We start from the raw sequence: 13,642 nt of genomic DNA on the forward strand, positions 1-13,642 counted from the left end.
ATATGCCCAAGTAGATCAATAAACTGTTTGCACCCCTCAAAAAAACATGGTAGTACTTTTTTTCTTCCAAAATAAATACTGTTGTGCATCCATAAGGTATGGGGCCCCTGCTCAGGTTGGGGCCTAGGCCGTTGCACTCGCCACCATGGCCCAGGGCCGGCCCTGTTTATTGCAAATAGCATACACAACACGTACACACAAAATTCACTAAAAATACCCAAGAACACATGTGCCTTTCTAGAATTGCACAAAAGACTTCCAAAGAAACAAAGTATAAACGCAGTCCTAAGAGACCCTTGCATCCATTGTCATCTTCACTGGTTGCTGACCACCATCGTCGCTAAAGCACCGCTGGAGATAGGAAAAATGAGCAACCCCACAAACAAGATCCGGCGAAGCACCATAGCTGAAACAACATTCTGAACCGATTTGAGCAGCCCATTTCAAAACGACAAGGCTGAACCTTTGTAGCACATAGTTGGGGAGACAATGAACCGCCTCGTCTCAGCAGTTTTAATGTAGGGGAATAAGGCCCCTCTATTTCATTATTGATGCCTCTGTGTCCTTCCCACATGTTGCAGATGACCCGATAGCCCCATTTGTCAACAGAACTTTATAACTGAAGCATTTGGTAAGCAAATGGACATTTAATTTCATATACATATAATTGTTATATACAGATGGAAATTAAGTTGGTATGTTTTCATCTCTATCAAACTAATTAATGTAGAAGATTAATTGTACCAAATAACCTTTTTTTTTTGCGTGTAAAAGCTTGTATTACTCAATCAAAACGAGGATTACAATCAACTCTGCTAAGACCAAGCGCTCCTGGTGGACCAGAGCCCAACCACACTACAGTTCTCTTTTCGGTTCTAGCAAAGTTTGCCAAATAATCTGCTACAGCATTTTGGCTACGCTTAATACAAGTAATACAAGTTTTACATAGAGACATCAGATATTTAATCTCTGACACTAATGAAGCGAACACCGATCTATCATGGTCAACATCCTTTAGTAGATTCACCACTGATATTGAGTCCATCTCCGGAAAAATTGGTTGATCTGAATGTTGAAGAGACAAAGAAAGCCCTTCCATACAAGCACACAGTTCCGCTTCCATAGCATCCCTACAAGAGAAAAGGATTCTGCAGGATGAGAAAATTATATTTCCTGTATCATCTCGAAGTATCATCCCCGCTCCCGCACTTCCATCAGCCGACCAGTATCCATCCGTATTCAGTTTGGCCCAGTTCTGAGGCGGGGCAATCCACTTACATGAATTCTCATCCTTCTTCAGAGATTTCTTTGGAGTTTCAACATAATCCAACACAGCAGGCCCTTTTCCTTTGATTGGACCGCAGATAAAATCTTGTTTAATGCTCATCATAGAATTTAAGTAACTTGAAAGGAAAATTTTAGAAACTTCGAGGGGCGGAACTGGTTTCAAGTGGACCACTTCATTCCTAACATGCCAACAACGCCATAGTGTGAACAGTAGCATACAACGTACATTTTCAGAGAAAGGTTGCAACGCATGCAGCAGCCATTCAGGACCATTGTGTTGTACATCTCCCAGATTTGGCAACGGCCAAATAGTACTCATGCAGTTCCACAGATTAACTGAATTTTGGCATCTACACAACGCATGGAAGGTGTGCTCCGGCTCTCTCTGGCAGACCGGACACAAGTCTGATTCCTCCAAACATCTCTTCTTCTTATTAGGCCATGTTGGGAGTGAGTTAGTGGCCACACGCCATGCAAAAAATTTAACAGTCGGGGGTACATTTGTTTTCCATATAAAATCCCAACACTTCCTTGTACCATCAGGAGAAGAACTTGATGCTGATTCAGACGACCTGACAGAATCATCAAAAGCAAAATTATAGGCCGGCCGTACAGAGAAAGATCCTAGATGCCCCGGACCCCAAGCAATAGTATCATCCTGCTGCCTTGGTGAAGCCCTTATTTTCAAGATCTCCTCAACGTCACAAGGGTAGAAGTACGTCTCCAACGGATTTACCTTCCAAGAACCATTAGGATTTAGCAAGTCAGAAACAAATCGGAACCTGCACACGCCTTGTGGAGATATAGGTTTATAAGAATGCGGCCTTGGTATCCAATTGTCACGCCATATACGAATGCTCCTGCCATTGCCAACTCTCCATATCAACCCCTTCTTCAACAGTTCTAGACCGTAGCTAATAGCTTGCCAAGAGGAAGAAGGATTACCCGAAAAAACTGTATCCTCAGTTTCCCGTTTGGATAATACCTAGCTTTCAAAATCTGAGCACATAAAGTGTCAGGCTTGACCAAAAGTCTCCACACTTGCCTGGCTAATAAAGCTTGGTTGAATAAACGAAAATCACGGAAACCAGCTCCCCCTTTATTTTTTGGCTGCTGCAGTTTGATCCAAGATTTTCAATGAACTTTCCTTTTCCCTTTCGCCGCTCCCCAATAAAAATTACGAACCAAATCTGTGAGATCATCACAAACTGAGAAAGGTAATTTGAAAACACCCATTATATATGTTGGCAGTGCTTGTGCAACTGATTTTATTAGAACTTCCCGGCCTGGTTGAGCTAGCAAGCCATCTCCCCACTGAATTAATCTCTTGAGTAGTTGAGCTTGCAAGTTCTGAAACCTTCCCTTAGACATACGTCCATCCATCCGGAGTAGGCAGTCCAAGGTACTTTTCTTCAAACACCGAATTTATGACATTTATTAGGGTACCTCTCACCTCATTTTGTGAACAATCTGTTTGACGGACATGGAGATTTTTGTTATCCATTTTTGCATCCTACATTGGTTGTACCAATGGTATAAATGGTATATCCATACATAACGTCGAAGTAACCAAGCTTCAAATGGACTAATCTATCTTATAATGGAAACAACCAAGCTCATATCTATAAAATGAGAAAAATTATGAACCAAGCAAACGAGGCCCACTTCCGCCGGGGCAATCAATGCAGCGAACATTGCTAGCGCCTCTCGTCTTGCCCTTCGCTGGTGTTGCACCCATCTTCCCCGTGACCAGTTCCATCGCAACCCCACTATTCCCCTACCATGGTGTGTCGTCATAGGTCAACCATGGTCTGGATAAACAAAGCCAGGAAGCTAGTGAGTCGCAGTTGTCACCGCCGTGCAAGCGGGTACATCTGCCTTCCCAACGAGTTATAGCCTTCTAGGGTTTTAGGCAGGGAGAGACGTGACAGAACCAAGGACAAACCTGCTTTTTTTTTAAAAAAAAGTAACTTATTTTGGAGAACTTATGGCAGTTTACCTCCGGTGCAAAAGGAACATATACATTATATTTTTTATTGGACAAATAGCAACTAGTCATACTTTTTCTTATATACATGTACATTAACCCGTAACTAACATACATGGTTTCTTCCAAAATTTATTAATGCATGTACTTAAAAAATCTAACAATATCTTGCAAAACATTGAACTTAGCTTGAAATCATTTCTCATGGAAATTTTTTGTCAGGAAATCAAAAACACAATTGGTACTATGGAATGACTAAATTTTAAAGTTTGGTCAACTCCGGTGAATAGGAAGACCATATTATTTCTTATCAAGAGTTGACGTACTATATAGTTTTATTTGTAATCAACAAATCTAGTTTCATAGGTAAATTCATGAATGTATATGCCGGATTTACTAAATCACATCTAGATGAGAAATAACCAAGTTTCATCTAACTCCTACAAATCATTTGAGTAATCAACAAAAAATAATAAATAATAAACCTGCATGAATCTTCACAAAAATCAAGCTGTGTAGGAGTTACTCCCTCCGTTTCAAAGTAGATGACCCAACTTTGTATTAGCTTTGTACTAAAATTATATAAAATTGAGTCATCTATTTTGGAACGGAGGGAGTAGATCTGAGACTTGGTTAAATCTCGTCTAAATGAGCGCTAGACACACCATATATATATAGTTCTCTCTCTCGGGTATAAGTTGTACGACTCCTCCTGCGCCAAAACTGCAGCTCAATATTCGGAAATACAGTATTAGCTAGAGCCTGAGGATGCATGGGTAGCTGATGATCTGATGAGAACAAGAGGCTGTGGCTACAGTCACATCCCTGAACCTGAAACACTGCTGGAAGAACACTGAATGTATCCTAGAGTAGCATATACAATTTATTTGGCAACAATATAAAATTTGTATTTCGCGAACCAGATTTAATTTGAAACCACACCTACCTAGCTGGAGAACTAGATCCAGAATGCTTGAGCGTCAAAGTACTTGTTGTATCTGGACATTGTGTAGCAGCAAGCCGGGTGGCGAGCGGTGACCACGGGCTCACCATGGTGGCCACGCGCCACACGGAAAACGGTAAGCCGCAACAGCCACTTGTCGCCGTCCCCCAAGCATCCTTGGTCGTCTCCCTCCTGTCGCAGGCGCTCCATGAGGCAATACTCGTTGCCCCCTACACCCGGCTCCGTAGGCACGAGCTTGGCGTCGACGTGCCTCCAGCCTGCTGCGCTGTCCTCTTCGCCGCAGAAGAGCTTATCCTCGCCGACCTCCCACTCCGTTGGGTCTGACGCGATGTGGCCGGCGCAGAGGTGTCCGTCTAGGAAGCGAGGACCATCGTAGCTTGCACGGGCATGGAGGCCACGCATCCAGCTGGCTGTCATAGTGGGCGTGGCCGATGACTGGCAGCGGCCACTCGCCGCTCGCTGTGCTGAAAGAGCTGGTGCGAGACGACCATCTCTGCCTTCTTGGTGTCGTAGATGAGGACGCGGACTTCGTCTGGCCACAAATCTTCTGGGTTTGGCTTACAACCTATGACGACGATGCTGCTGCCTGCCGCGGCGAACTGAGTAAATCCGCAGAACGTTGTGAGTGCCACGCTGACGACCGGAAGAACTGGAAGGCGTTGCGGAGAGATTGCCTGGCCGCCGTCCAGGTCATCGTCCTTGTCGTAGTCCATGTCCAGTTTGTGGATGCCGTAGCTGTCCTTGTGGTCATCCAGCACGACGTATAGGTGCCGTTTGCTTGTCTCCAGCGCCGCCGGATGCTGCCGGTTAACCTCTGCGTGGGAATCGCCATTGGCGCTGGAGGCGTACCCTCGTGAGCCGATCAGGTTGCTACGGCCAAGAATGGGACCAAATTGCCTGGCACGCAGGGCCGGTCGTGAGGTTTCGGGGGGCCGGGGCGAAAATGAAATTCGGGGCCCTTAATAAATATATCATAGTAACAAAATGAATTATGTTTATATGAAAATTTACCAAAAACACTTAAATTCATCCATAATCAGTATGTGTATTAAATAATTTATACATATTACCTTAAAATGTTCCTCTAACATTCCTCGATGCAAGGTCACTCATGTGGGGTCGATGTCAATCTCATCCAATTATTTCTTCTCGATGCATAATGTAGCCAAACCATTTAACGTCTCTTGAGTCATAGTTGTCCTGAAATAATTCTTCAACAATTTCAATTTCAAAAAGTTTCTTTCAGGCGATGCAGTCGTCACAGGGACCGCACAGTAAGATGTGATAAGCAATGAATATATCCGGATAAGAATCAACTTATTTAACATGTCTGAAAATCTATATAATCTTCAATTCAGAAATAAGATCATATACCTCAACATCAAATGAACCAGCAAGCGGGAGAATGTTTCTGCAAATTTGTGCAACACTCTTCAAGTTCATTATCAATTAATGACTTAAGGGTGCCCGAACTCCTAAAAACCAAATATATCTGTAAACATCATGAGTTCTTTAAATCTATCCTTCAAAGAAGTGATCATCATGTCAACCAAAAAAATTATACTTAATTTGGAAAGCCTTCTCAGCTTCTCGAATTTCTTCTTGACAATCACTTTCATCAAATTGTCAACATTTTCTTTTTGCTGATCGAACTCCCAATCCCCGTTAGTCTGTTCAGCAACTCATCATCTGGGTTTATCAAAGTAGTGGAAGCATCAGTAGTACCCCTGAAATATGTATGCATATGTCCGTGTTGTGATTGTATCAATTTATCCGCAGCCTTCTTCCTGATGCATAGTTCCTGTTTGTCGACGTTATGATAACACACAACCCTGCGGAAAAAAGGTCATCGCATCAGTTATTGAAAGGTACCGCACGTGCATCAGGGAACGGCAAATCACTGATATACCTGATCCTGATGGTCGAGTCCGTGATGAGCGTCCGTCCGCGTACTGTGTGCAGCGCCTAGAGTCGGAGAGCAATTGACCAAAGACGGGCGTGACGATAGACCCCCTGAACTGAAATCAGCTGTGAAATTGATTAGGAAGAAGATTAGGAGAAGAAAATCAGCAACAAGCAGGAGCCAGGCGGCAGTACGGCGTGTCGTTATCGGCGACCTAGGGCTGGGAGCCTGGGAGCCTGGCAATCGCTGCGCGATGAATAGGGACGGACCGAACTGTCAAGGGGATCACGATCTCTTTTCTTAGGTGAAGCCGTGAAGGGATGGCTGTCTCTTTATTTTTTATACGTGAAAAAAGGATGAATGAAGTTTTTTTTAGGGTAGGATGAAGGAAGTGATTGCTATCGTGCTGCTACTCGTGTCGCTTGCGCGCTTGCATGCATCTGCCTGGAACACCCAAGGGCCAGCGCCTTTGACTTTTTTTTTCTGACATGGGCTTACCTGGGCCTGCTGTACCTAGTACCTGCATGGGTGGGGGGCCCTAAATGGTGGGGGCCCGGGGCGGCCGCCCCCTCTGCCCCCCCCCCCCCCCCCCCTCAGGGCCGGCCCTGCTGGCACGTGTGACGGCGGTGGACAGGCCGGAGACGACGGAAGAGGAGGGTGTGGTGTGATCGACCGAGGAGCGATCGCCACGCCGACAAGATTATATACGACGGCGGCCGGACGGGGTCTAGGGTTTGGGAAGATGGCTCGATCAATTATAAACCTTTTTTTTGAACGGTCACCGGGGAGGAGAGAATCTCCACCTGAATATATTGCTCAAAAAACTGCCAAAGCCAAGAATCGTCTCTTAAGCTTTGGCTGATCCAGTTTATAAGAGAAATTGGATCGAAAACCTAAACAAGTTGACCCCGTTTATGAGGGAAACTAGGCCGAAAACCCTACAGGTAACAAGGTTACAGAAGAAGAGAAAAAAATTGACGCCCAGAAGAAGGCACGACCTAGCTAGCAAGCAGAAAGACCAACACCACGAAAGACACAAGTAGATGTGGGGTGTTGTTGAGGGATCACAATGCTAAGACTAAGCAAACAACCTAACGCACCGCACCTGCGTGCGTACTGAGCCTCACGGCACAACAGAGGATCATCCATAACCAACGAGTGTCAAACCACAACATGAACCTTGACTGGGAGATCCGCCACGAGCGGTCGAGACGATTAGTAGGTTGGGAAGGCATCATTGCGTCGTCATTGAGCAAAGGTGAACCAAGAAAACACCAAGAGCCCGAAGCTCGCCACAGCAGAACGGCAACCATGGGAGCGTCTTGAGCGTGCACATCAACAATACGGAGACCACGCGAAGGACGGGCGAAGAGAAATCACATGAAGAACACACCAACATGGATGACACACTAAATGATGGGCATGGGCGGATGGATGGCGGCGAAGGGCTCGATGAGGAGACAATGTTGGCGACGGTATATATGGGGAGGATGGGCGGAGACAAGTGGATTGAAGCAAAATGGAAAGGTCACATAGAGTGCAGAGAAGTTCACCATACGGACATGAAGTTGCAAACCGCGCCGTCGACATGAGGGAGAGCCCAAACCAAGCAGGTACAGTTCAAAGACCACGCCTCCAGGAAGGAAAGCGACACTGGATTGGTGCCGCCGTGGTCAGCTGACACATGGGTGAGCAGGGATTTCTCCCAAAGCTAGTACCAAATCAAGGCCGACGTCGTCAGAGCAGCTCCGGCAGCTGAAGCAATGCAAATTGACGACCGACGGGCCACCATCCATATGGGTCGAAGGAGAGGCAGGCGTGGGGTGATGGAGAGTCGAGGAGCCGGCAGGGGGTGGGGTAGCACGCAATGGAGCGCAGGGGCGAAGACGGCCAGGTCGGACACTGCACATGGCAGATCCGATGCACGCGTGCTTGGTCGTCGATGCAGGGGACCTCAAAGGCACAGCCAGCCGGCGTAGATACTCTGGCCTCGCCCAAGCACCAGAACCAGCGCAAGCACTGGGGATGAAGTAGAGCAAAGGAGGCCGGGCTGCCACCCCGCACCACCCAGGCAGGACCTCTGTTGTAGATGTTTTTGTAACATGAGCTACTTCGCCGTTTGTCGGGGATATACCCTGCGGTGTAAACCGGCCGGAAGTTAACCCGGCCGGACTTGGCGGTTTATCTGAAAACCCCGCTGACACTTGGCGAGTTACTGGCGACCCGCCCTGACCTGGCGGTTTACAAGCAACCCACCTGGCCATTATGACTCACTGGTGATCCGGCGTGCAGGACAGACGGATGACAAGGCCCAAGGCCTAGAAGGCCGGTTCACGTGAGCGGTGGGCCGGTTTAAGAGGAAGGCAGGAGGAATATTATCTTACAAGGAGTTAAGACCTGGACTTGTATCCGATTTATATTAGAGATAGACTAGTCCTAATTTTAATAGGACTCCACATGTAAACCGCCCCTTCAACATATATAAGGAGGGGTAGGGCTCCTCAAAGAGGGACAAGTTCCACGAGTTGGACAAGTTAGGTTTAGACAATAGCTCTCAAGATAGAGCACTCTTGTAACCGTGATCATCATCATCATCAATATCAATGAAGCAGGACGTAGACTTTTACCTCCACCGTGAGGGGCCGAACCTGGGTAAAACCTCGCGTCTCTTGTCCCGCTCAACCCCTCTCAAGCTACCACATAGATGCGTTGGCCTCGCGACTAAGTCCTGACACTAAGGGCATCTGCCGTGACAATTCCATGACACCGTCCCCGCGCGTCGACTTCCCGTGGTATGCGCCACGCCGTCTTTCTTGGTGCGGGAACGCCACCGTCTGCACCGATCTTCGTCATGTTGTCGAGTTCTTTGCCTCCTTCGAGCATCGCCACCGCACTCCTAACCTAGACGCCGCCGCCACCGCCAGGCCGTCACCGCCTCTCTTCTTCGGCCGCCACCGCCGCTACCCTTGTAGCCGCCGCCGTAGTTCGCCCACCCCCTTCGTCTTCGTCCAGCACCAGCCCGTCACCAACGTCGACGTCATCTACCCCGACCACTTCGTCTACTCCGACCACCGCGGGAGACACCGGCCCTGCGCCGATTGGCGTCGCAACCGTCGTCGAGTTCTTCTCTGTTGGCCCCTCTGACTTCTCCGACATGGCGTACAGCTCGTGCAGGTCCCTCGTCTACGCATGCCCGATACTGGCAATACCAGTGCGTGCCTTCATCCATGACGTGTCCCTGGGCCTGGCAAGACTGGAGCAACACTTCGTCAACTTCGTCTTCGTCTGTCTACACATGCCCGGTGCTAGCAACACCAACGTGTGCCTTCGTCCATGACATGTCCCGGGGCTTGGCAAACCTGGCACGGCGCTTCGTCAACACCATCTACCTCCCGGCGCATCCCTACTTCAATACCACTACGCCCATGCTAAGTCGGCGCCTCCTTGCGCCCGCGGCTTCACGGCGTTTTCCTCGACACCGCCTACCCCGACTCGGCATCGACCACGGCATTCTTCGCACGGGTACGTCTACCACGGCTACACCACCCTAGGCTCTCGGCTCTCTCGACATCGGCACAAATGGCTATCATCCGCTTGAGCAACTCGTCTGCTTCCTCTACAGTCAACGCGTCCGCGACGCGACACTGTCCACAACACTCTCTCCACGACTGCAGGATGATGTGAGCCCGTCGGCTGCTATTCTCTCCAGTCTGACCATCTGCGACGCTCCTATTGTCTGCGACGTACCGCTACGACTGCTGGGGAGGGGGGGTGTTAGAAATATATTTGGGTTACTTGTATTTGGTAGTCTAGGATTTGTAATCCGTCTCCTACACTCTCGGCTACATCGACAAACGGCACAAAGGGCTCCCGCCTTGCTTGAGCGACCTCGTCGGATTCTTCTCCAGTCTCACCGTCTGCGTCGCTACCGTTGTGACTGCGAGGGATGTTGAGTAACGTGATTGTATTAGCAAACATAGAATAAACTAGGAAGTATTCTGACTTGCCTTGTACTCCAATCTGATCACGTACTCCAGTATATATACCCATGAGACTCAAGCAATAGAACAAACCATTCCACCAATCCTCACTCCCTTCTAAAAGACCTGGTCACGGACGACGCCCTCGTGCTTATCCTGCTACGCGTCCCACCGAGCTCCCAGCGCCGGCTCCGCCTCGTCTGCCGGCACGGGTGCGATCTCGTCGACGCGCACGGGGTGGTGAATCAGTGGAGCCAAGCCAAGACTCTGGTGGTCCCCGCGGAGACCGTGTACGTACCTGTCGATGGGGCTCCGCAGGAAGCTCTGGACCAGCAGTCCAGCACGGACGACAGGCTCTACAAAGGCATGAGCCTCTGGTGGTCGGCACGTGCAACGGCCTCATCTGCCTCTGCGACGACCGGATCAAGCCTGCCGGCGCCATCATCCTAGCCAACCCCGTCATCGGCGAGACATTGGCCCTTCCGCTGCTGCCTTACGCTGATGGTACCGGCCGTATGTTGGAATTTTGCTAGTAGGCCTTTGGCCCAAAGCCCAACTAAAATTCTGAAATTCTTTTGGCCCATTCATGCACACATGTGAGTGGAGTGAGTGAGGCTAAAGTTTAGTCCCACCCCGGAAGTTGAGAGAGAGTAGCACCTCTTTATAAGGTGAGCTCTTCTACCACTTGTATGAGCATGAGAAGAGGAGACCTACACGCGCGCTCCTCCTCCTCGCTTGCCTCGCCACGCCACGCCTCGTCACGAGCACCGCGGGTTGCGGGATTGAGCCGAGTCGAGGACAGAGCTATGCACGTTGTCTATATTTTTGCTGCATGGGAAAATTAATGAGTCATTAATTAATAATTAACGAACGCGTTAATTACTGAACCGTTTCCGATTCTTTTGGATCGTGACGACTCGGACGTGGGGTTTACTCCCACGACCTACCCGGCCCGCACTATATAGTCAGGCAGACGTCTACCCTAGCCGCTGCCGCTTCGTATGGTTTCTCACCACCGTTCCAGATCATTGCGCCGCCAAGCAAGTCTTCTCCATCCCTCCTTCCGGCATGCACCGCGAGAAGGGACAGCAGGCCTCCGGAACCCCGCCTCTTGTGATCCTGTATGGGAGAGGGGCGATCAGGTTTTTGGGGAGCACACTCGTGCGACTGCTGGCAGCGACGACTTTGTGAACGACGACTTCTTCCCCGACCTCGGCAACCTCGTCCTCGACGACATGGGCAACAACGTCAACGCCGGCGGTGCTGCACCCGCTGCACCGTATGTGATTCTACCCTTCTTGTTCGAGATCGTGGTAGAATTCATGCTTCTAGTATGTGCCCTAGATGTGATATGTTCACCTGATATGCTAGTTCGCATGATTAGTTTAATCTCTGCTGCTGTGGTCATGATTTACCTTCTGTTTATTCGGATTAAATCCCATAGTAATTTGCTCATATTTCCAACAATCCAAAAACTTGATTATAGACAATTTACTCCGAGTGGTTTTGCTGCGCATCTGAAGCCGCCTGCGTTTAAGGGGGCGCAATATAAGAGGTGACGCACGAGAGCAGTCTACTGGTTTCAGACCATGGGCTGCTATGATGCCACCAAGGGCAAGCCTGAGGGCGATCTTAATCCAGCACAGCTGGAAGCTTTTGAGAAGATCGATACCCTCTTTAAAGGCGCTCTTCTGAGTGTTCTTGATGACTCCATTGTGGATTCGTATATGCCGTTTGACAACGGCACGGACATGTGGGCTGCGCTCGAGGCCAAGTTTGGTGCCTCGGACGCCGGCAGCGAGTTGTACGTCATGGAGCAGTTCTATGACTACAAGATGACTGATGAGCGCCCTGTTGTACAGCAGGCTCATGAGATACAGTCACTCGCAAAAGAACTTGAGTACTTCAAGTGTGTGTTGCCGGACAAATTTGTTGCCGGAGGCATCATTGCCAAGCTTCCACCTTCGTGGAACAATTTTACTACTTCCCTGAAACACAAGAGACAGGAGTTTTCCGTTGCGGATCTCATTGGTACTCTTGATGTTGAAGAGAAGGCGAGAGCAAAGGACACACGTGCTCGAGTTGCTGAGGGAGGTTCTAGTGCCCACATGGTACAGAAGAAGAACTCCCAGCCCAACAAGTTCAAAAACAATAAGAACAAAACTCAGGGCAAAGGCAAGTTTGATACAAAGAACAAGCCATCACATTCTACCAACTTCAAGAAGAATTCTCATAAGAAGGGGAAGGGACTTTGCCTTGTCTGCGGTGATCCTAATCACTGGGCTCCGAAGTGTCCTAACCGCTTTGAGGAGCGCGAACATGAGAAGAGCGGCAAGTCCGCTAATGTTGTCATTGGTGATACTGATATGAAGGAATCAGGGTACGGTATTTTTCCTACCATCCTTTCAGTATTTCAATCCCCTGATTGGTTAATTGACACCGGTGCCAATGTACATGTTTGTGCTGACGCCTCCATGTTTTCTTCTTACCAGGCAACAGGGACTTCACCCGTGCTGATGGGGAACGGGTCACATGCCATCGTTCGAGGTGTTGGTACGGTCGATCTGAAGTTTACTTCGGGGAAGACTGTGCGTCTGAAGAACGTTCATCATGTGCCGTCCATCAATAAAAATCTTGTTAGCGGTTCCCGTTTATGTCGAGATGGTTTTAAGTTGGTTTTCGAATCCAATAAAGTTGTAATTTCTAAGTGTGGACAATTTGTTGGAAAAGGCTATGAGTGCGGAGGCTTGTTCCGCCTATCTTTGTCAGATATTTGCACTAAAGTTATTAATAATGTTTGCCACAATAATGAGTCTGATATTTGGCATTCACGACTCTGTCATATTAACTTTGGTTGCATGACGCTGTTAGCCAATATGAATTTAATTCTGAAAATCTCTACTGTCAAAGGCTCCAAGTGCCAAGTATGTGTGCAAGCTAAGCAACCTCGCAAGTCACATAAGACTGCAGAGGCAAGAGACTTGGCGCCACTAGAGCTTATACATTCTGATCTTTGTGAGATGAATGGCGTGTTGACAAAAGGTGGAAAGAGATACTTCATGACGTTGATTGATGACTCCACTAGATATTGTTATGTGTATCTTCTGAAATCAAAAGATGAGGCTTTGACTTTCTTTAAAAACTATAAAGCTGAGGCAGAGAACCAACTTGATCGAAAAATTAAACGGCTTAGGTCCGATCGTGGTGGAGAGTATTTTTCCAATGAATTTGATCTGTTTTGTGTGGAACATGGTATAATCCATGAGAGGATGCCTCCCTACTCACCCCAGTCAAATGGGATAGCCGAAAGAAAGAACCGAACTCTAACTGATATGGTTAACACCATGTTAGACACTTCGGGTCTATCCAAGGAATGATGGGGAGAGGCGCTAATGACTGCGTGTCATGTCCTAAACCGAGTTCCCACAAAGCATAAGACCATGACTCCATTTGAGGAATGGGAAAGGAAAAGGTTGAAACTCTCTTACCTACGTACTTGGGGTTGTTTGGCGAAAGTCAAT

At 48.2% G+C, this 13,642-nt stretch overlaps 1 long non-coding RNA gene across 1 annotated transcript; it reads right to left on the reverse strand.

The window, feature by feature from the left end:
* Positions 1-4,015: 4,015 nt before the first annotated feature.
* Positions 4,016-6,464, reverse strand: LOC123082639 (uncharacterized). The gene is made up of 4 exons (XR_006439084.1): positions 6,336-6,464; positions 6,148-6,256; positions 5,613-6,070; positions 4,016-5,438 (listed from the first exon to the last, which is right to left on the reverse strand). It is a non-coding gene; the product is annotated as an uncharacterized lncRNA (long non-coding RNA).
* Between the last annotated feature and the right edge of the window lie 7,178 nt (positions 6,465-13,642).

Source organism: Triticum aestivum, chromosome 4A (genome assembly GCF_018294505.1).
Source record: "Triticum aestivum cultivar Chinese Spring chromosome 4A, IWGSC CS RefSeq v2.1, whole genome shotgun sequence".
Classification (NCBI taxonomy): domain Eukaryota; kingdom Viridiplantae; phylum Streptophyta; class Magnoliopsida; order Poales; family Poaceae; genus Triticum; species Triticum aestivum.